The following is a 23,145-nucleotide window of genomic DNA, read 5'->3' as shown; positions in this document are numbered from 1 at the left end:
TCCTTTTCCAAAAGGTGATGTTGTGAATAATGGAATAGTTCACTTAAAGCTAAGACCGAGTAACATGATCTGGTATGTGACATTTATACCTCTAAGGCATTTTTGGAGGACCCATCACCAAGCATGAGCACTGGAAGGTACTGCCATGTTATGAATGAAACATAAGCAGCTGGATGGTTAATGGGAATTCAAGTTTTCAGGGTGTTTTATGAAAGTATTAGGGTTGCTGTTTCTAAAAGCTTTTCATAGATTTCAGATTTTCAATACAGAGATCGATTGTATTGATTAGCAGAAAATAAACACACAACTCAAGGAGAGCATTTTATACTGAAAAATATAGAGCAAAATGTCCTAAGTACATATAAGACAAATATGTTTAGCATTTAAAGAACACTAACATTAAGCAACAACTTTGACAACTGATTAACTTTCAAAATTAAAAAATAAAATTGGATCACAAATTCTGAAATATTGCAGCTCCCTAAGATTTATTTTCCCTGAGAAAAATAAAATGCTAAAACAGTTTGAAAATAATTTAAAAATTCTAATCAGAATTTATCCTATTGATCAGCATTTCCCAAATGTTAATAGGTGCTACATTTTAAAAGAAAGCTTGTTTCATGGTTAGTGAATTCAGAATTAAGTTAAAGAAAGTTTCTTACTGTATTTAATGTACTGATATGTATGCTACTTCTTGTAGGGAGATAGGCAATGAAAAAATACAAATTTGTAACAAAGTATATGAAATTCAAAAATTTGAAAAAGTAAAGAAAAGATAAAAGGCATTATTCTATAAAGATAAAATTTTAATAATTAAGTAAAACTAAGTATTAAATTATTAAATAAACTATTAAAAATTTGAATGAATTTTATAAAATAATACCATATATCATTTGTTATTTAGCATAATCATAAAGGGCTGAGATTCAGAGGTCCAGCATACTCAGATTTAAATCCTAATTCTGACATGTATGAACCATGTGACATTGGGAAAATTCCTGAATAATTCAGTTCAGTCAAAACTAAAATAGAGACAGTAATATACCAGGGTCATTGTTCTTATGTGAGAAAAAATATATAAAGTATACTGAAAGATGTTTGCACGTTAAAAGCTAATGCATTTTGAACATTATTATCTTTGTTATTATACATTCTATTGCAATATTGCTTAAACACTTAGAATTCATTAACTGAAAAATTATTTGATAAAGACTAAAATTATTCAAAATTGTATCTGAAAAGTACAATAAAAGCTAAACTCTCTGATAAGTGTTATTTCTTTTGCCTCTGACACTTTTTCCCAACATTTCCCATTTCAACTTTATTTCCCTGTTACTTTCCTAAATATTCTTCCAATATTTTACTGGGACCTTGGTCAGAAGAAAAAGAAATCTTGTGAACAGCCCTAAGAATGGATAAGTCACCAAAGATCCAACTCAGTGAATTTGAACTCAAAAATGCAAACAGTAAGATAGCACATGTGAAATAAAACTTACTGCTTTAGGTAATTAGTTTGGGTTGAAAGTAATTAAATGCATTAACTATCAGAGAATGGTTAATATATTCATAGTGTTGGTAAAAATAATAGATGACAAGAGAGAAAAAATTATTATTTTTAAAACCATTAATATGTTCATTATACTACATTTCTCCATCACTTCAGTGACACTCCAAGAAACATCTAAGACACACAAACTCATATTTTTAAGAAAGAAAACTATATAAAACTTATTTTAATTTAAACTATCTGTGGTGCAGCAGAATTATAAAATAGGCCCTGAGCCTTCTCACTTGAATCCCTGGGGTTATGCATATGTCACTGTCACATCCACTATATTACATGGCAATAGGATTTCCACAAACGATCAATCCATTCAAACATATCCATGATCCCATCTGATCTATGCTCCAGGTCCCCATGATCCCATCTCTTTCTGGAAGAGCCAGCACCTCCATCTCCATCATTTCTGCATAAAAATTCTACTTTATATGCTCATTTCCTTCTTCTAAATCATAAGCATCCGCAAACATTCATTTTCATTCTCACAGTTGTAATAAAACTTAATTTGTGAAAATCCCCAATCAATAACTAATCAACAAAAACAATCAGCTTTTCACAGTAAGACTCTTATTCAAAATCCCACTTCTTTATGACTAAACTATTCTGATTTCTTTGTTTGATCATCTTTTTCCTCACATTTCCAAAATAATAAAAATAAATGTTCAGTTAATACTGTACATCCCCTTTTAGTCTTTTAAGACTATTTCAGGGAACCCATCCTAATAGACTGCATACTCATCTGTGTATAGATCATACATAATTCTTTATTTGCAACACCTGTTACTCTTCAATTCACCACTAAGCAACAGTTAGATATAAAAGGTACTGTATTACTTTGTATCTTAACATAGAACTATTCACTTCCACTATTCATGTGTCATTACATCTTATCTCTCCAACTCCCTCACTGTGAGGGACATTGGTCTCTCCTGCCTACTCAGTTCAGTTCAGTTCAGTCGCTCAGTCGTGTCCAACTCTTTGAGAAGCCATGAATCGCAGCACCCCAGGCCTCCGTGTTCATCACAAACTCCTGGAGTTTACTTAAACTCGTGCCTATCGAGTCGGTGATGCATCCAGCCATCTCATCCTCTGTCGTCCCCTTCTCTCCTCCTGCCCCCAATCCCTCCCAGCATCAGGGTCTTTTCCAATGAGTCAACTCGTCACATGAGGTGGCGAAAGTATTGAAGTTTCAGCTTCAACATCAGTCTTTCTAATGAACACCCAGGACTTATCTCCTTTAGGATGGACTGGTTGGATCTCCTTGCAGTCCAAGGGACTCTCAAGAGTCTTCTCCAACACCACAGTTCAAAAGCATCAATTCTTCGGTGCTCAGCTTTCTTCATAGTCCAACTCTCATATCCATACATGACCACTGGAAAAACCATAGCCTTGACCAGACGGACCTTTGTTGGCAAAGTAATGTCTGCTTTCTAACATGCTATCTAGGTTGGTCATAACTTTCCTTCCAAAGAGTAAACATCTTTTAATTTCATGGCTGCAGTCACCATCTGCAGTGATTTTGGAGCCCCAAAAAATAAAGTCTGACACTGTTTCCACTGTCTCCCCATCTATTTCCCATGAAGTGATGGGACTGGATGCCATGAAGTTAGTTTTCAGCATGTTGAGCTTTAAGCCAACTTTTTCACTTTCCTCTTTCACTTTCATCAAGAGGCTTTTTAGTTCCTCTTCACTTTCTGCCATAAGGGTGGTGTCATCTGCATATCTGAGGTTATTGATATTTCTCCTGGCAATCTTAATTTCAGCTTGTGCTTCTTCCAGCCCAGCGTTTCTCATGATGTACTCTGCATATCAGTTAAATAAGCAGGGTGACAATATACATACAGCCTTGACGTACTCCTTTTCCTATTTGGAACCAGTCTGTGGTTCCATGCCCAGTTCTAACTGTTACTTCCTGACCTACATACAGGTTTCTCAAGAGGCAGGTCAGGTGGTCTGGTATTCCCATCTCCTTCAGAATTTTCCACAGTTTATTGTGATCCACACAGTCGAAGGCTTTGGCATAGTCAATAAAGCAGAAATAGATGTTTTTCTGGAACTCTCTAGCTTTTTTGATGATCCAATGGATATTGACAATTTGATCTCTGGTTCCTCTGCCTTTTCTAAATCCAGCTTCAACAGCTGGAAGTTCTCGGCTCATGTATTGCTGATCCTGGCTTGGAGAATTTTGAGCATTACTTTACTAGCATGTGAGATGAGTGCAATCGTGTGGTAGTTTGAGCATTGTTTGGGATTGCCTTTCTTTGGGATTGGAATGAAAACTGACCTTTTCCAGTCCTGTGGCCACTGCTGAGTTTTCCAAATTTGCTGGCATATTGAGTACAGCACTTTCACAGCATCATCTTTCAGGATTTGAAATAGCTCAACTGGAATTCCATCACCTCCACTAGCTTTGTTCGTAGTGATGCTTTCTAAAGTCCACTTGACTTCACATTCCAGGATGTCTGGCTTTAGGTGAGTGATCACACCATTGCGATTATCTAGGTCATGAAGATCTTTTTTGTATAGTTCATTTCCCTTAAATCAGTACTTTCACCATGCCATTTCTCTGCCTTAGAACTTTTTGTGACTCTATAGTGTCAAAACCCACTGGTGTCAAAATGTCAGTCTAGCTAGATGAGCCACAGAAAGAAGTCTTATGATGAAATGTTTGGGAAATGCATACCAACTCCCCTTCATGGGATCTATGAACTAAAGGCTCATAAGGAATCTACAGTAAGCAATCTTGTTTAGTTGAGATTCACTTTACATTTCCCAAATTAACATATGAAAATTAACCCCTCCTCTCACACAACATTGACATTGTTAGGAAATGTGTCTATAATAAAAAGTTCAAATTTTGCCTCCAATCAAGGTCCCATAAAATATACTGTTTCTTAAATTATTATATCTAAAACAGCAACCCCCCGCCACCCAGATTCCACTACACAGCATTTTATTTTTCTTACAGTAATTGTGTGAATTTATTTGCCTGGAAAACCCCATGGACAGAGGAGCCTGGCAGGCTACAGTCCATGGGGTCACAAAGAGGTGGACATGACTGAGTGACTAACTTTTATGTTTCTAACTTTGTTTATGCTCATTTTATGTTTTCTTCCTTCTCATTACTATCATAAACAGTGCGGCCTGATATCACTAAACTAAGCCAGTCTTTCAAGGAAGAAACCCACATGGAAGTAAAATTGTTTCTCTTCATTCTCATCCTGCCTTGGCTCTGAATTTGCCCAAATGTAAAGCTGATAGCATTTTGAATACTTAGACCTTTCCCCTGTCCTGGAGGGTAGAAAGTCAATCAATAATACATATTTATAGAACTACTACAACAGAGGAAAGGACACGATTTTGGGTCCCAGCCACACATCAATTGTGTGCCTTTAAGTTACTTAAGTCCATTAAAACTCATTTTATTCTATTGAATAATAATGCAAAGGAAAGGAAAGCACTTTATATACTATAAAGCACTCTGCTCATTTATAGTGTTCTGTGCAAGACACTGCACTAAAACTGAGAAACGCACAAAGTAAAGACAGAGTAGGAAAGGAATTCAACAACTTTTAGGGTGTTCCTTTTTTCCTCAATGTCAAGCAATTTGTGCAGTCAGCTGATTAGCTGAAAATAGTCAGTTTGGATGACTGATGCTTCCTGCCTATGTTTAATTGGTTTAGGAAGCTCATTAGGGATGCTATCTTGGAGGATGAATTTGGTGAGTAGAATATCTGATGACTGTGAGGCAAATGTATTTCTTTCAGCTGGTGAATTAATCTCTCAATAGACTCAATTTGCTTTTTACTAACTGTCTGGCAATATCCCATCCTTGCAATAACCTTTCAAACACTTACAATAAAATCTGGCTATTGATGGCTTGCATACACATGTTTGCTGTAAAAGACAAGCACATTCATCACATTCAACAATATCCACATGTGAGAGCAATGGAATGTGCTTCCAAATGCAATATATAATGATACATCTATAAAATATTCCCTGCATCCTTTTGCAATCATTTACACAGATATATAAGAAGTAAATATATGTTTAGAAAACATTAGTCATCATAAACAGTCATCTAGTCAAACCTAGACATGGTAGAAGGTTCTGTTTTACAATTTTGTATTATTGATGGGCATGTATGATGGTTGATTAAAAAAAAAAATTGACAGAAAAATTTCAAAGCAGAAAACAGAAGACAGAAAAATTGTGCTCTCATTGCATCATTAATAAAATAACTCTAAAGAATATATATTAAGTATAGAACAAAAACCCTCTATGTATAAATATATGCAAATATGTACATATATGAATTTAATGTTGTTATAAAGCAATTTGTATCTATACTTTCATAAAATTTAAGTAAAACCTATAAAGAAATGTATGGGAAATAGAAAAACTACTGAAGTGTATAATATTTTAAAGCTGAAACTCTGATTAAAAATTTCTTACGATGTATTTTCAAAATTTATCTTTGTAACATATTTAAATTAGACATATTTTAAATAAAAACTCTTTATATAAAGTGCTCTCATTTTTTTGCAATTGAACTTCCCTTTCCTCAAACCTCCAGTTCTGTTCCCATCCAACCCCCCAACCCACTCCACCCTGTTTCACCTTTGTCATTTATACTTTTTCATCTTTTAGATGTTTTTCTTCTTTTAGATGTTTCTCTTATATAAAACTTTTCTGCTCTTTCTCTTTCAAAATTAGAAAATATTTTATCCCCAAAACCTAAATAGTACAAATCTTCAGATTATATTAAAGATCATGTTTTCAAAAGCAGTTAAACCTTTATAGACTATCCTACCTAAAAAGCCAAACACATTCTACAATATGTCATGTTATGTTAAGTTGACCAGACACAGAAGTCATTTCTGTAGGATTTCTTGTCAGTGTTTGCTCTAAGTTTGAGCTTTCTGATCTCAGCTTCTGTTGCACTGGTAATTTGAAAGGTCACTGTTCTGTGACATTTGGTTTGTGCAACGCAGTCTAGCAATTTATAAAAGTCTTGTGATTTTGTAAATAGAATACTGAACTTAGAAAGGGCTTACTACATTCACTTTTGGCCTCTTAAACTGTAAAGAAGTCATTTGTTCTTTTTCCCTTAGGAAAATTCTATGTATTTTCCTTCTACCACGCCTGACCCTTACTTCATTTTCTGAGCCGCCATAACAAAAGTGACCAGATAAGTCTATAATTAATGTGTGTCCTTGTCTAAACTCTAAACTAGATCCCACAGGAGAGTTAAAGCTAAAAGCTGGTGAGTTAAGTGCAGGAATAGAATAGGACAATGACAAAACCTCAAATAAGACACAGGAAAACTGTTGGCCCTGAAGAGAAGTATGCATGCCAAACATTGTCAATCATCAAAAGGCTCTTGTGAAATGTCTATGGCAAAACACTACAAGGACCTGAAAATAATTGTGGAAAAAACAAAAAACAAAAACAAAAACATTTCTTAGGAGACAATCCCTGAGTTACTGTTGGAGATATCTATCAAAACATCCATGCTAAGTAAGCCCTAAATAGATGGGTCCAGAAAAACAATAACAGGAGTAGAGGAAACAGGCATATTGAAGGGTAAGTAATGCAAAAGGACCCTGAAGTAGGAGAAGAAAGGGAGAAGAAAAGTGGAGGTTATAAGTAGATTAAAAGCCCATAACATGTTCAATGGAATAACTAGATGTACAATGCAAAATTCTCAAGTCAAATATTTCATTGTGGGGACATGATGTATGGCAACTACTAAAAATTTTTAAACATATGAAAATTACTTTCTTGATGCCACCTCTTACTTCAAAGCTAATTTATTAATTTTCGTAATCACTGCATGTTTACCATCACACATGCACACACATCATATGGACATATTGTCACCCACCAATATTATAGGACAGAAAACAACATCTCAGTTTCTGGCTGATTCAGGTTCATCTCTGAATGCAATTAAATGCATTCTAAATAAGAATTATCAGATAAATAATTGTATTATTTTATATTCATGAGGTTCAGAATAAATTTATATTGTTAGTGGTATGGGTTATCATTGTGAAGTCATTTTCTTTGTATGTCGGAAGCCTGTATGCCTCTAACTAGGTCTTCACATGCATGGGGGTATTTATACATTCACCAAACACAGTGGTGGTGGTGGATTAGTTGCTAAATTGTGTCCGATTCTTGCAATCTCATAGACTGTAGCCCTCCAGGCTCCTCTGTCCATGGGATTTTCCAGGCAAGAATACTGAAGTGGGTTGCCATTTCCTTCTCCAGGGGATCTTCCAGACCTAGGGATTGAACCTGAGGCAGATTCTTTACCTACTGAGATACCAAAGAAGCCCAGACACATAAGCAGATTTGCCCCAAATGTGCAGTTACTTGTGTCCTGGATTACTTCAGAAGACTGCCTCTTCTTTGTAGAGGTTCATGGCAATTAAAGGTGTGAGTGACTTACTGTTGAGAACTTGCTTACCTAGTTGCCTAGTTATCCCATATCATCTTCCTGACATTCCAGAGCCCAGCAACTGAATTCCCCAAATCAAGGACAGACCAAAACTGAACATCTACTGCTTCTGGGGAAAATAAGTGAAAGTATTCCCAAGCATAGATGGACTGACTGAAGATAAATTCAAGACAACTCAATACCATCTGGTAAATCTGGCTTCTGCTTATCACACTCTACCATATCATAAAGGTAGTTTTACAGGCACTTCCTAGTTAATGATATAGATAAGGGTTCATTTTACATGGCTACCAAGCGAGTGTTTCCCCCCTTAGGCTATCAAAATATTCCCTCACGTGGTTCAATCATAAGGAACAGAACTGTAAGTACCAGTGCCTTAGTTATCTGCTCGGACAGGAAGACTGGGTCATTTTTATATAGTATACAAAAATTAGCAATTTGCATCATTAACTTAGATTTTTCATTACCATTTTTTTAATAACTTCAGTGTGTTTCTGGCAGGCCTACAAGGTTTATAGAATTCAACCGTTTTGAGTTTTAATCATTGTCCTTTAGTCATTTATCTGCATAAGACTGATGTCATAGAAAGACAACAGAAAATTAAAAAGAAAAGGAAGGAAGGATAAAGGACAATGTCAATCATAATGCATTGCTAATGTAAGGGTTTTCTGATTAGAAAAGATTTTTGTTTATTAATTCATAACAATTTTCATTGCCTTTTTTCAAAGAACTGTGGAGGGCTGCAAATCCATTTAAAACCTGGTTTTGGTAACCAATCTAGAGTCTCTTCATTGGCCAGCTGTGCACAACTCATTCTCAAGTACTCCATTAAAACATTCCAGGATAGATTCCCCTAAAATGTCCACAGTCTATTAAAGGTTTACTTCCAAAAGGAGCTCATTCTGATCCCATTTAGTATGACACCCTTGTGTATGCCAGATGGTTATGAGAGTTATATCTTCATAAATGTCATTCTGGTTTTCACCTTTGCAATGAAATTCCCTCAATCTAGTTTTATTTACATAAACCATAAAAATATGGACAGAGACAAGCCAAAAGAGGATTAAAGGAATGTGATTTTACTAAATATTCTAGACATAATTTGAAAAAATTGGTTAAAATTTGAGACTGCGATTGTTTTGGGGAGGAGGTAGGTAGGTATTTCACTGGGATTCTAGGCCTAATTCCCGTTAACTATTTATATGCATGACCTTAAATAAATCATTTAATGTTGCTGAGCCTAAATGTTTCAGCTGAAAAAAAAGAAATAAGGAGGGGGGAAAAATCCTGAATGTGTTTTAGAACTCCAAATTTTCAAGTCTAATATGTTTCAACCTTTCTAGCATTTGGCTTAGAAATAGGTATTACATAATTAAAGATTATTGTGGTTCTCCTTGATATTCATCTTAATTCTATTCTTGTACTCCTGTTTCTGCTGGATTTATTTTTTTAATTTAAAAAATATAGTATCTATTTATTATTAATTAAATTGTGTTTCTGCAAAAACATCTGTTGAAGCCCTTATTGTATCCATTTATTATTTACTAAATTTTGTTTCTATAAAAATATCTGTTGAAGCCCTAAAACCCTAGGACCTCAGAATATAACCTTATTAGGAAAAAGGGTCTTCACAGAGGTAATAAAGTTAGTTCAGTTCAGTTCAGTCACTCAGTTGTGTCCGAATCTCTGCAACCCCATGGACTGCAGCACATGAGACTTCTATGTCCATCACCAGCTCCTGGAGTTTACTCAAACTCATGACCATTGTGTTGGTGATGCCATGTAACCATCTCATCCTCTGTCATCCCCTTCTCCTCCTGCCTTCAATCTTTCTCAACATCAGGGTCTTTTTGTATGAGTTGGTTCTTCACATCAGGTGGCCAAAGTATTGGAGTTTCAGCTTCAGCATAAATCCTTCCAATGAATATTCAGGACTGATTAACTTTAGAATGAACTGGTTGGATCTTGCCATCCAAGGAACTCTCAAGTGTCTTCTCCAACACCATAGTTTAGAAGCATCAGTTCTTCGGTGCTCAGCTTTCTTTATAGTCCAACTCTCACATCCATATATGACTACTGGAAAAACCATAGCCTTCACTAGATGGACTTTTGTTGGCAAAGTAATGTCTATGCCTTTTAATATGCTGTCGACATGTTGGTCATAGCTTTTCTTCCAAGGAGCAAGCATCTCTTAACTTCATGGCTGCAATCACCATCTGCAGTGATTTTGGAGCCAAAAAAGATAAAGTCTGTCACTGTTTCCATTGTTTCGCCATCTATTTGCCATGACGTAATGGGACTGGATGCCATGACGTTAGTTTTCTGAATGTTGAGTTTTAGGCCAACTTTTTCACTCTCCTCTTTCATTTTCATCAAGAGGCTCATTAGTTTTTCTTCTCTTTCTGCCATAGGGTGGTATCATCTGCACATCTGAGGTTATTGATATTTCTCTTGGCAATCTTGAGTCCAGCTTGTGCTTCATCCAGTCCAGCATTTAGCATGATGTACTTTGCATATAATTTAAATAAGTAAGGTGACAGCCTTGATGTACCCTTTTCCCGATTTGGAACCAGTGTGTTGTTCCATGTCCAGTTCTAATGGTTGCTTCTTGACCTGCATACAGGTTTCTCAGGAGGCAGGTCTCCTGAGGCAGGGAATATCAGGTGCTCTGATATTCCCATCTCTTTAAGAATTTTCCACAGTTTGTTGTGATCCACACAGTCAAAGGCTTTGGCATAGTCAATAAAGCAAAAGTAGATGTTTTTCTGGAACTCTCTAGCTTTTTTGATGATCCAGTGGATGTTGGCAATTTGATCTCTGGTTCCTCTGCCTTTTCTAAATCCAGCTTCAACAGCTGGAAGCCCATGGTTCGTGTATTTCTGAAGCCTGGGTTGGAGAATTTTGAGCATTACTTTGCTAGTGTGTGAGATGAGTGCAATTGCGTGGTAGTTTGAACATTCTTTGGCATTGTCTTTCTTTGGTATTGGAATAAAAATTTACCTTTTCCAGTCCTGTGGCCACTGCTGAGTTTTCCATATTTGCTGGCATACTGAGTGCAGCACTTTCACAGCATCATCTTTCAGGATTTGAAATAGGTCAACTGAAATTCCATCACCTCCACTAGCTTTGTTCACAGTGATATTTCCTAAGGTCCACTTGACTTCACATTCCAGGATGTCTGGCTCTAGGTGAGTGATCACACCATCGTGGTTATCTGGTCATGAAGTTCCTTTTTACACAGTTCTTCTGTGTATTCTTGCCACCTCTTCTCAATATCTTCTACTTCTGTTAGATCCGTATCATTTCTGTCCTTTATTGTGTTCATATTTGCATGAAATGTTCCCTTTGTATCTCTAATTTTCTTGAAGATTCTAGTCTTTCCCATTCTCTTGTTTTCCTCTATTTCTTTGCATTGATCACTGAGGAAGGCTTTCTTATCTCTCTTTGCTATTCTTTGGAATTTTGCATTCAAATGGGTATATCTTTCCTTTTCTCCTTTTCCTTTTGCTTCTCTTCTTTTCATAACTATTTCTAAGGCCTCCTCAGACAATCATTCTGCCTTTTTGCATTTCTTTTTCTTAGGGATGGTATTGATCACCGCCTCCTGTACAGTGTCACGAACCTCCATCCATAGTTCTTCAAGCACTCTATCAGATCTAATCCCTTTAATTTGTCACTTCCACTGTATAATCATAAGTGATTTGATTTAGGTCATACCTGAATGGTCTAGTGGTTTTCCCTAATTTCTTCAATTTAAGTCTTAATTTGGCAATAAAGGAGTTCATGATCTGAGCCACAGTCAGCTCCTGGTGGTCTTTTTGCAGACTGTATAGAGCTTCTCCACCTTTGGCTGCAAAGAATATAATCAATCTGATTTCGGTATTGACCATCTGGTGATATCCTCTAAAAAGAGGTCATCTTGGTGGGCCCTAATCCCAATACAATATTGTCCTTACAAAAAGGGAAAATTTAAACACAGAGACACACAGAGTGAAGGCTATATGAAGAGAGGAGATTCCATGAAGTTGAAAGGACTGCACTGATGCACTTACAAGCCAAGGAATGTGAATGACTACCAGCAAACCACTGAGAGCTAGAAGAGAGCCCTGGAACAGATCCTCTGCCACAGACGTCAGAAGGAAACATCCTTGCTGGCATCTGGAATTGGGACTTCTTACCTCTAGAATGTGACACAGTAATTTTGTTTTACCCCACCTAATCTGTAGTGCCTGGTTACAGTAGCCCCAACAAGTGAATACCAAGTTACATACTGAAAAATGCATATATCAAAAATGTATAACTCAAAGAATGATTCGACCTGACCTCAGCCACATGATCACCATAACCATGACACAAGGCTACCATCAGGTCAGAAGCCCCTTTTATGAGTCAGTCATTTTTTCTCCCAAAGAGAACATAAGCTTGACTTCCTCTACCATGGGTTCCATTATTTCTAAGGAAATTTATGAACATAAGCATGCTGTGACATTACACTTGTCACATCATTCTGTACATTCAATTGCTATGTTTTATTCTATTATATCAGTAAAGCATAACTTCTCATTCTTCTGTTGGTGGACAGTCCTGCAGTTTTGTGTGTGTGTGTGTGGATATAAAAACAGTGTTGCTACGAAAATCTATTAAATGTCTTTTGGTATAAAAAGTCAGTCATATTTGTTGGATGCAAAGAGCTGACTCACTGGAAAAGACCCTGATGTTGGGAAAGATTGAGGGCAGGAGGAAAAGGCGGTGATAGAGGATGAGATAGTTGGATGGCATCATCGACTCAGTGGACATGAGCTTGAGCAAACTCTGGGAAATGGTGAAGGATAGGAAAGCCTGGCCTGCTTCATTCCATGAGGTTGCAAAGAGTCAGACACGATTGAGCAATTGAACAAGAATACCTAAATGTGGAATCATTAGGCCCTAGAGGTAGTTATCTGTTAAACCAAACTAGCTATATTTATTATTTATTTTCTTCCTCCTTAATATTGATGTATAATTTACTCATAATTGAGTATATTGCTTTTAAACATACAGCTCAATGAGTTCTCCCAGAGGTCCACACACAAAAAACAACTGAGATTAAAAATATGTCACAAGCATCCCAGGAATCTCATTGTCATCACAGTCAAGAACTGCAATAAAAAGATAACTCCTGTTCTGACCTCAATTCACCCAAATTCATTTTGCCTGTTAATGATCTTTGTAGAAGTAGTATCATGCAGTATATATAACCTCTTGCATAAGCCTATTTTTTATGCAACATTATGTTTTTAACTGTTGGAGAAGACTCTTGAGAGTCCCTTGGACTGCAAGAAGATTCAACCAGTCCATCCTAAAGGAGATCAGTACTGGGTGTTCATTGGAAGGACTGATGTTGAAGCTGAAACTCTAATACTTTGGCCACCTCATGTGAAGAGTTGACTCATTGAAAAGACCCTGATGCTGGGAGGGATTGGGGGCAGGAGGAGAAGGGAACAATAGAGGAGATGGCTAGATGGCATCACCAACTCGATGGACATGGGTTTGAGTAAACTCCGGGAGTTGGTGATGGACAGGGGAGCCTGGCGTGCTGCGATCCATGGGGTCTCGAAAAGTCGGACACGACTGAGTGAATGAACTGAACTGATGTTTTCAACGTCCATCATATTTTGTGTGTATCAATAACTCATTTTTTATTATTGTATAAAGGAGGAAAAATATTCCCTTCTAAGTTCTCAGCTGGAGCCCCTGTAACAAAAGATTAACAACAGAAAAGCATACAATTATTTTTTTAATATTAGCTTTAAATGACACAGGAGTCTTCATTAGAAATACCTGGTTAAAGCTGAGGATTTTTAGACTGGGTTTCATAAAGAGTGAAAACTACTGAGAAAATGTGATAGGACAAAAAAGGAAATGGATAAGTGTGGTAAACTGGGCAAAATGCAAGGCTTTGTCATTCAGATTCCCCTTGGCATCTCTTGCTCCTCTTTGGAGATAAGGATGCTCCTTTCCTGGGGAATAAGGAGGGTACCTATTACATGAAGGTTGTATGATCTGTTTCAAGGGAAGATCAGAAAATCCTTCCTGTACCTGCCGTTTTTCAAATTTCTTTACGCTAGGATGCCACAGTTTGGGTAGTATATTCTAAATCCTGTCAGTTGCAATATAGATGCTAAACTTTATGAATCAGTAATAATTTATTGATTTATGTCAATGTTATTGGCCAATTCATCCGTTCCAGTTTGGGGATATAATAAATAATGAGAATCAAATATCCTTGTGGATGTGAGACGGACTATGTGATGCTTTTAAATTGTGATGTTGTAGAAGACTCTTGAGAGTCCCTTGGACTGCAAGGAGATCCATCCTAAAGGAAATTGGTTCTGAATATTCATTTGAAAGACTGATGCTGAAGCTGAAACTCCAATACTTTTGCCACCTAATGAGAAGAAATGACTCATTGGAAAAGACCCTGATGCTGGGAAAGATTGAAGGCAGGAGGAGAAGGGGATGACAGAGGATGAGATGGTTGGATGGCATCACTGACACCATGGTCATGAGTTTGAGCAAACTCCGGGAGTTGGTGATGGACAGGGAAGGTTGGAGTACTGTAGTCCATGGGGTTGCAGAGATTCAGACACGACTGAGTGACTGAACTGAACTGAACTTATTTACTGATATGGAGTATCCAGGAGTAGAGTAGTTGGGACAAAGAGTATATAAATATTTAGGTTTAGTAGATAGGGGGGCTTCCCTGGTGGCTGAGATGGTAAAGAATCCGCCTGCAATGTGGGAGACCTGGGTTCAATCCCTGAATTGGGAAGATCCCTGGAGGAGGGTACGGCAACCCACTCCATTATTCTTGCCTGGAGAATCCCCATGTACAGAGGAGCTGGCAGGCTACAGTCCGTGGGGTTGCAAAGAGTCAGACACGACTGAGTAACTAAGCACAGCACACAAATATTGACAAACAGCTTTTCAATATAACTATTCAGATTTACATTTCTACCAGTAATATATTAATTATTCCTCAGCTTTTGCAAAACTAGGTATTATTGGTCTTTTTAATTTTAGGTATTTTACAGGAGTACAGTGGTATTTTACTCTCATTTTAACTTTAATTTTACCAGTGACTAAAGAGTTTCATATAATTTGGGGTTTCTTTTTTTGTTATCTTCTAATATAAGGTGACTTTTCAAGTCACTTGGCCATAGGAAAAACATAGATTATCTGTACTTTTCTATATGATTTCTAAGAATTCTTAACAAATTTTAGATATGACTTTTGTTTTTATATTGTACCATTACATTATTTTTATTATCCCTTTCCATTTTTAGATAAAACATTTCTTTTAATTTTCAGATTTATTTTTATTTATGTATTTATTTATTAACAAATGTATATATTAATTTATTAGAATACTCATTATACCTTTCTGATACCTGAGGGGCTAAAATTATATTTATTTATTTATAATATAATATTATAGACTTGCATGTATGTGTGCTCAGCCACTTCAGTCGCGTCTGACTCTTTGTGGCCTATGGTCTATAGTTTGCCAGGCTCTTCTGTCTATGAAATTCTCCAGGTAAGAATACTGGAGTGGGTTGTCATTCCCTTCTTCAGGTATCATAGACTTAGTACACATTAAACAGTATTTTTACCATTTACCCAACAACAAATAAAACTTAATATAGTTAAACATTATTTAGCCACTCAAATTCTTTGTTATCATAATTTTATTTCAACATATATTATAAATGCCAAAAGACACAGTTATTATATTTACTCTTACTTCTTATGTCTCTTTTGTAGTAAATATTCCCTATCAGTTCCTTTTTCTTTAATATTTTTGTCAGATTTTGGTGTCAACATTTGTTACCTTCTGGCCACAAATTGTGAAGTGGTTTGATTTTTACATACATTTTCTGAAAGTGCTTGTGTAAAGTTAGTCTTATTTACTCCTTAAGTTTTTCGAAGAATTTGCCAGATAATCCATCTGTCCTGAGATTCTTTTTTTGTGTGTGAGAAATGTGTTAATTATAGAAATAGTTTCTATAATAGATTCAGAGCTCATTCAGATACTCATTTTCTTCTTGTGCCATATTTTTAGGTTGTTTTTTTCAATGAAATTCATTGTTCCCTATAGTTTCATGCTTCTGTATGGGATAATTTTATTTAGTCTGAGGAACTGAATAATTTCTTAAACTTTAGGTTTGCTAGTTAGCCGTTCAATATTTATTTGTTTAAAGATATTTTATTATGCCTCAATTTTATGTATATTTTCACTGGTTCCATAATTTTAGATGGGCATAATTTTACCCTTAGTATGCTAAAGATGTCATTCCATTGTCTTTAGTTTCTGTAGTTTTGTTGAAAATCTTAGTTTTTGTTGTTATACTTGCTTTTAAGACTTTTCACTTGTCTCAGTCCAATAGTTTGACTATGATCTGCCAAGGTATGGCTTTGTTTGTATTATGTTGCTTATATTATATTGATCTCCTTAAATGTGGGTTAATAGCCTTTATTGTTTTACAAAATTATTAACCAATTGCTCTTCAAATATTGCTCCTTTCTACCGTTCCCTCAGCTGTCTTTGCTGGTCTCCAACTGTAGGTATATTATGGGCATATATTCTTCAGTCAATTAGTCATGTCTGACTCTTTGGAGCACAACAACCCAAGCTTCACTGTCCTTCACTATCTCCCAGAGTTTGCTCAAATTTCTTGTCCACTGAGTAAGTGATGCTATCCAATCATCTCATCCTCTGTCATCCCATTTTCCTCCTGCCATCAATCTTTCCCAGAATCAGGGCCTTTTCCAATGAGTTGGCACTTCATATCAAGTATATACACTGTGACACATGTTTTTTATGCAATCTTTCCCTTTTCATACTGTTCATGGGGTTCTCAAGGCAAGAATACTGAAGTGGTCTGCCATTCCCTTCTCTAGTGGATCATGTTTTGTCAGAACTCTCCACCACGATCCATCCATCTTGGGTGGCCCTACATGGCATGGTTCATAGTTTCATTGAGTTAGACAAGACTGTGGTCCATGTGATCAGTTTGATTAGTTTTCTGTGATTGTGATTTTCATTCTTTCTGCCCTCTGATGGAGAAGGATAAGGGGCTTATGGAAGCTTCCTGTTGGGAAAGATTGACTGGGTCTTGTTCTGATGGGCAGGGCCATGCTCAGTATATCTTTAATTCAATTTTCTGTTGATGGGCGGGGCTGTGTCCCCTCCCTGTTGTTTGACCTGAGGTCAAACCTATGGTGGAGGTAATGAAGGTAATAGTGACCTCCTTCAAAAGGTCCCTTCCATGCACTGCTGCACTCAGTGCCCCCAGCCCTGCAGCAGGCCCCTGCCCACCCGTGCCTCCGTGGGAGACCCCTGGACATGCATGAGCAAGTGTGGGTCAGTGTCTTGGTGTCTTGTGGGGTCACTGCTCCTTTCTCCTGGATACTGGTGTGCACAAGGTTTTGTTTGTGCCCTCCAAGAGTCTGTTTACCCAGTCCTGTATAAGTTCTATAATCAAATTCCACTGGCCTCCAAAGTCAAATTCCCTGGGCTGTTCTCAGTTTATTTGCCAGATCCCAGGTGGGGAAATCTGTTGTGGGTCTTAGAACTTTCTTAACAGTGTGAGAATTTCTTTGGTATAATTGTTCTGCAGTTTGTAATTCGTCTGCTCAGCAACGCTATGGTGAGGTTAATGGCGACCTCCTCCAAGAGGGCTTATGCCACAGACTGTGTGACCAGGTCCCCTGCACCCAGAGTCCCCACCCCTGCAGCAGGCCACTTCTGACCTTTACTGTGCAGGAGACACTCACAGTTCTGGCTCAGTCTCTGTGGGGTCTCTGGGTCCTGGTGCACACAAGGTTTTTTTGAGCCTTCTGAGCATCTCTGGCAGTATGGGGTTTGATTCTAAATGTGATTTAACCCCTCCTGAATTGATGCTTTTGAACTGTGGTGTTGGATAAGACTCTTGAGAGCCCCTTGGACTGCAAGGATATCAAACCAGTTAATCCTAAATGTAATCAGTGCTGAATATTCATTAGAAGGACTGATGCTGAAGCTGAAACTCCATTACTTTGGCCACATGATGCAAAGAACTGACTCATTGGAAAAGACCCCAGTGCTGTGAAAGATTGAAGGCAGGAGGAGAAGGGGATGATAGAGGATGAGATGGTTTGATGGTATCACTGACTCAATGGACATGAGTTTGAGCAAGATTTGGCAGTTGGTGATGGACAGGGAAACCTGGTGTGCTGCAGTCCATGGGGTGGCAAAGAGTCAGACACAACTGAGTGACTGAACTGATTGACTGATCCAATATTTATGCTTCTGTTTAGATTGTTTGTGTGAATCTTTCTTATGCTCACTTTCTTGTGTTTTACTGTATTTACTCTGGTTTAAACTATTCAGCTGTTTAAGTTCAATTATGATTTTCAGCTTAGAATGTCTATATGAGTTTTAACTTTTTCTTCAAATTCTTGGCTAAAATATTCTTCATATTGTTCATTTATTTTTATTTTATTATCATATTAGCAATAGTACTTCTGATTTTTTGTCACCTAAATTCTGAAATACATTACTTATGGGTCTGTGCCTATTGTTTGATGTGTGTATGTATTAATTTGCCAGTTCATGTATCTTGACATTTTTTGGTTTCATGCTGGACATTGTGTAATAAAGAATCATGAAGTACTCTGATGATGTTAGGTATACAACAGAATATGCTCCCACTTTCCTCTGTTACTTGGATTGGATAAACAGTAAGCCATATCAATATAATTATAGACTAGGACTAGGTTATAGCTTTGTTAAGACATTGTCACCTCTAGTTAATCCCTGTTTCTCAAATCAGGCCCACTTGGTATTCTGATTTAGAGTTTGATTAATCTGTTTTTCCTTAGCCTTAAAATTCTGTTGGATGTTAAGTTCTAACTTTCAGAAATATTAAGCTTAGCTATTTAGAATCTTACTCCCTTCAACTTTAAAACTTTAAACTTGAAAAACACATGGTCAGGATGGGGACTGACCATGTGTTCGATGTATGCCCCCTCCCTTTCAAATGTTTTCTCTCTCAATCACTATGAGAACCTGGAAGATTTCACTCTGCCTTTCTGAATCATCTGGCACAGTCCTTCCATCTTGCATACAGCACAAGAACTCACCAAATATGCCTTTGGGAAGATAAGTCAGGTGTTCTATTGCTTAATTTACCCCCAGGTAGGCTGGGCCAGGCCCAATCCTAAACCTCCAGCCACAATCAGAAAATCACTCAGAAATAAACATTGCCCACACTCAGCCCATGTTGGGAGGTTTCTGCAATCCATAGATCTAGTTTTTCTTTTCTTTTTGTCCTAGCACTCTATTGTTAAAATCATAATTTCATAATTTATCTGGCTTCTAATTGCAATGGTTCTTTTGGCCAGCTCTAACATATACAACATAATTGTCACTCAACTTTTTTTTTCAGTACTTTATTTTTAATCATGCAGTCTTTCTTATTTTTTTCCCCCAAAGCATCTTAATAGTCAGAAAATTATACATTTCAGGCAACTTTTACAGAACTGAATAAATACTCCAAAAATAAAACACAGAATTCCAAGTCATGTTACCTGTGTTTATATGTTTATTTTGGGAACCAAAGGACTACCCTACACTCCTTCTTAAAAATTTGTCAATAAAAATGTTAAATGGATGCTACAGAGGGAGAGGTCTTGTTAATAGGACTCTGAACCCTGACAAAAATATATAAAGAGAAATGTCTTGTTATTACAATGACTATTTGGGTCTATATTATTTGGATTCCTATTGCACCATCTTATGAACCTGACCTACAGGTACTGGGCTGGCCAAATAGTTCATTTGGAGTTTTCCATAAGATGTTACAGAAAATCTGAATAAATTTTTGGCCAACCCAATATATAGAAATACATCCAGAGCAATGAAGGGGCAGTAGATTTCAACAAACCTGTGCTGAAGAAGCAGTTTAGAATATGATAATGTACCTTGATTTTAGGTCGTTTGGCCTAATGCAACTCAAGTATGAGATACATAAAGCCTTTATGTAGCTGGAGAGAGCTCTGTAGCGACATAAGCATTACTGGAGAAATTATCAGACATGTTACTGTTGACCACCCTCTCTAAGTGATAGCGAGTCAGTAGTTTACTTTGGCTTGTGAAACTCAGGTTAAAGGAGGGGAAAACAAACTAATAAACCTTATACGGGAGGGAAGGACAGATGGGTATACTAGCATCTATCATCAAAAGATCCAAAGGAAAGAGAGGACTAGGGTGGAACAGGGTGAGTCCATGTTCAGTAGATTTTTACAGAAGATAGCTATAAGAGGAGAAGAAGGCTCATCTTAAGAATATCCCTTTTCATAGAGCAGTGAAGAAGCTGTCAAACAGAGCATGCACACATGATGACCTTAGTATTGAAGCACTCAGTTTTGTTCCATTGCAGAGTGAATATTTCTCTGGAGCCTCAAATTAGCCCAGTAATTTCCTGGCCTGCCGGATACTCTCAAAGATATAGTTTCACAGTGCTCTTTGGGGTTATTTATGTTTGTCCCATGTTAAAATGACAATAAGTACCTTTTAAAATTGTATAAATAATTCATTCTCATAAAATTTTAGGCCACATAGAAAAACTGCACTTCGATAACAACTTTATGCTTTTGAATTCTGAACGCCCATCACAGTGCTTTTATCACAGAGCTTTCTTGGCATTTTGCCACAGCACTGTACCAGGTGAGGGCCACTGAAACCTTCTTAAATGGATCTGTTATTCCAGATCCATGCCTGGTACTCAGATGCTTAGTTCTGCTCTGCTGATTCAAGAATATGAAGCTTTAGTCTGCCGAACCCTGAGCACCATGAGGTATGTTTCTGGTTCTTGAATTCTATTTAGCAGTTCTATTAGGAGATAATTTAAACAACAAAAAGAGTCTGACAGCTTAAAAAACTCATTGCTTTACCTCATGTAACTTAATTTCAAAATAAAAGCTAATATTTTAATTTAAAAATAAGTATTAGTATCCTTTGATATACACACTAGAGGCAGAATGAGGACTATATATTTTTCATGCAAACCGTCTTCCCTTTGATCCTGTCTAGTCTCCTGAGACTTGCTTCCCTTTCCATGTATTCAGTGTCATATCAATGCTTAGCTGTTCACCCAGGATTTCTTAGAAGTATGCAATCTCCCCTTCCTTAAATCATAACCATTTCTCAAATGACATTGTTATTCCATCTGTGCAACAAATTCTATCTAAGCATTTTGGGAAAGAATATGACTACCTAATTAAACCACTTTCCTGAAGGGTTGGGTGGAAAGAACACTTAACCCTTCAAAATGCACTGAAATATACATGTATACACTGTTGCGTTTAAAACAGATAACCAACAAGGACCTATTGTATAGCACAGGGAACTCTGCTCAAGACTCTGTAATAACTTAAATTCAAAAAGAATTTGATAAAGAATAGATACATGTACATATATATAACTGGATCACTTTGTTGTACACCTGAAACTAACAAAACATTGTTAATCAATTATCAGTTCAGCTCAGTTCAGTTGCTCAGTCATGTCCGACTCTTTGAGACCCCATGAATCACAGCACGCCAGGCTTCCCTATTCATCACCAACTCCTGGAGTTTATCCAAACTCATATCCATCGAGTCGGTGATGCCATCCAGCCAACTCATCTTCTGTCGTCCCCTTCTTCTCCTGCCCCCAATCCCTCCCAGCATCAGGGTCTTTTCCAATGAGTCAACTCTTTGCATGAGGTTATTGGAGTTTCAGTTTATACTCCAATATAAAATAAACATTAAATAATAAGTAACTACCCAATTAAAAAAGAAAAGAAGTACTGGAACCATGATAAAAGAAAAGAAATAGAGAGGAAGGAGATTGCCAAATCAGAGCCATCTATCAGCACTGAGTCCCCTTCTACATTGTCAGTTCAGCTCTGAACCAGCAGATACCAACAAAGGGAATGGAAAGATGGAGTGTGTGTGTGTGTGTTTGTGTGAGTGATTATTTGTGAGTGTGCATGCAAGTGCGTGTGCATGTGTGTGTGTTTATGTGTGATGGCAGTTGTTTAAAGACAGTCATCTCAAGGCCTGACAGGGAAAGATTTCATTTCCAGGTTCACTCACATGGTTGCTGGCAGATTTAGTTCTTTGTGAATTGTTGGACTGGAGACCAGCTTGGTTCCTTGGAATGTGAGTCTCTCCATAAAGCATCTCTTAAGGCAGTTCCTTTTACCATCCTCAGGAAGCAAGAGGGCAGGAGAGGGTGCCAACAAGAGGGGAAGACTGATGGGGCAAGATGCAAATTATGGATTTTTTGGTAACCTAATCATAGAAGTAAAATCCAATTACTATGGCTATAGTTTACTTATTAGAAGCAAAGCATTATGTCCAGCCCCCATTCAAGGAGAGGAATCACCCAGGGCATGGTTTCTAGGTGGTTAAGATCACTGGGAACTACATCAAAAACCATGATGTCACTCCAAGTAATTACCACTTTCCTCTCCCACTATGATGCTATTTTTCTTCTTAAAATACTTAAATGAAGCTCTATCACAAGCAGTGGTCTCTCTACAATTTCTCATACCACCCTTCACCCCAGAGTTACACTTGGAAATGCAGTGATTTGTTTCTCTTCCTTGACACCAGACATGCACAGGATTCATGCATATAGTGGAGACATTCTGTGTGTACTGAAGCCAGATCCTCCAGGTTTTATATAACACTGACACACACATGACTGTTCTTACTCATCCTAGAGAACTGGTTAATTTCCCACTTTTCCCACTGTCACTCTCAGGAGTGTTAATTGCTTTCTACAACGAATCTCTAGTTCTCATCCTCACCTGGGCTTCTGGAACAACACGTGCTGTGCTATGCTTAGTCGCCCAGTCGTGTCCGACTCTTTGCGAACCCATGAACTGTAACCCACCAGGCTCCTCTGTCCAAGGGAATTCTCCATGCAAGAATACTGCCATGCCCTCCTCCAGGGGATCTTCCCAACCCAGGGATCAAACTAGGGTCTCCTGCATTACAGGTGGATTCTTTACAGCTAATCTATGAGGGAAGCCCCCTGGAAAAA

At 37.3% G+C, this 23,145-nt stretch overlaps 1 protein-coding gene across 1 annotated transcript in view; it reads right to left on the bottom strand.

The window, feature by feature from the left end:
• The window catches only part of GPC5 (glypican 5), a 746,923-nt gene that overhangs the window by 27,996 nt on the left and 695,782 nt on the right, over nucleotides 1-23,145 (bottom strand). The gene's annotated exons all lie outside the window — the stretch shown is intronic.

Source organism: Muntiacus reevesi, chromosome 11 (genome assembly GCF_963930625.1).
Source record: "Muntiacus reevesi chromosome 11, mMunRee1.1, whole genome shotgun sequence".
Taxonomy (NCBI): domain Eukaryota; kingdom Metazoa; phylum Chordata; class Mammalia; order Artiodactyla; family Cervidae; genus Muntiacus; species Muntiacus reevesi.
Note: the sequence above shows the minus strand (reverse complement) of the source record. Positions and strands in the feature narration are given on the sequence as shown.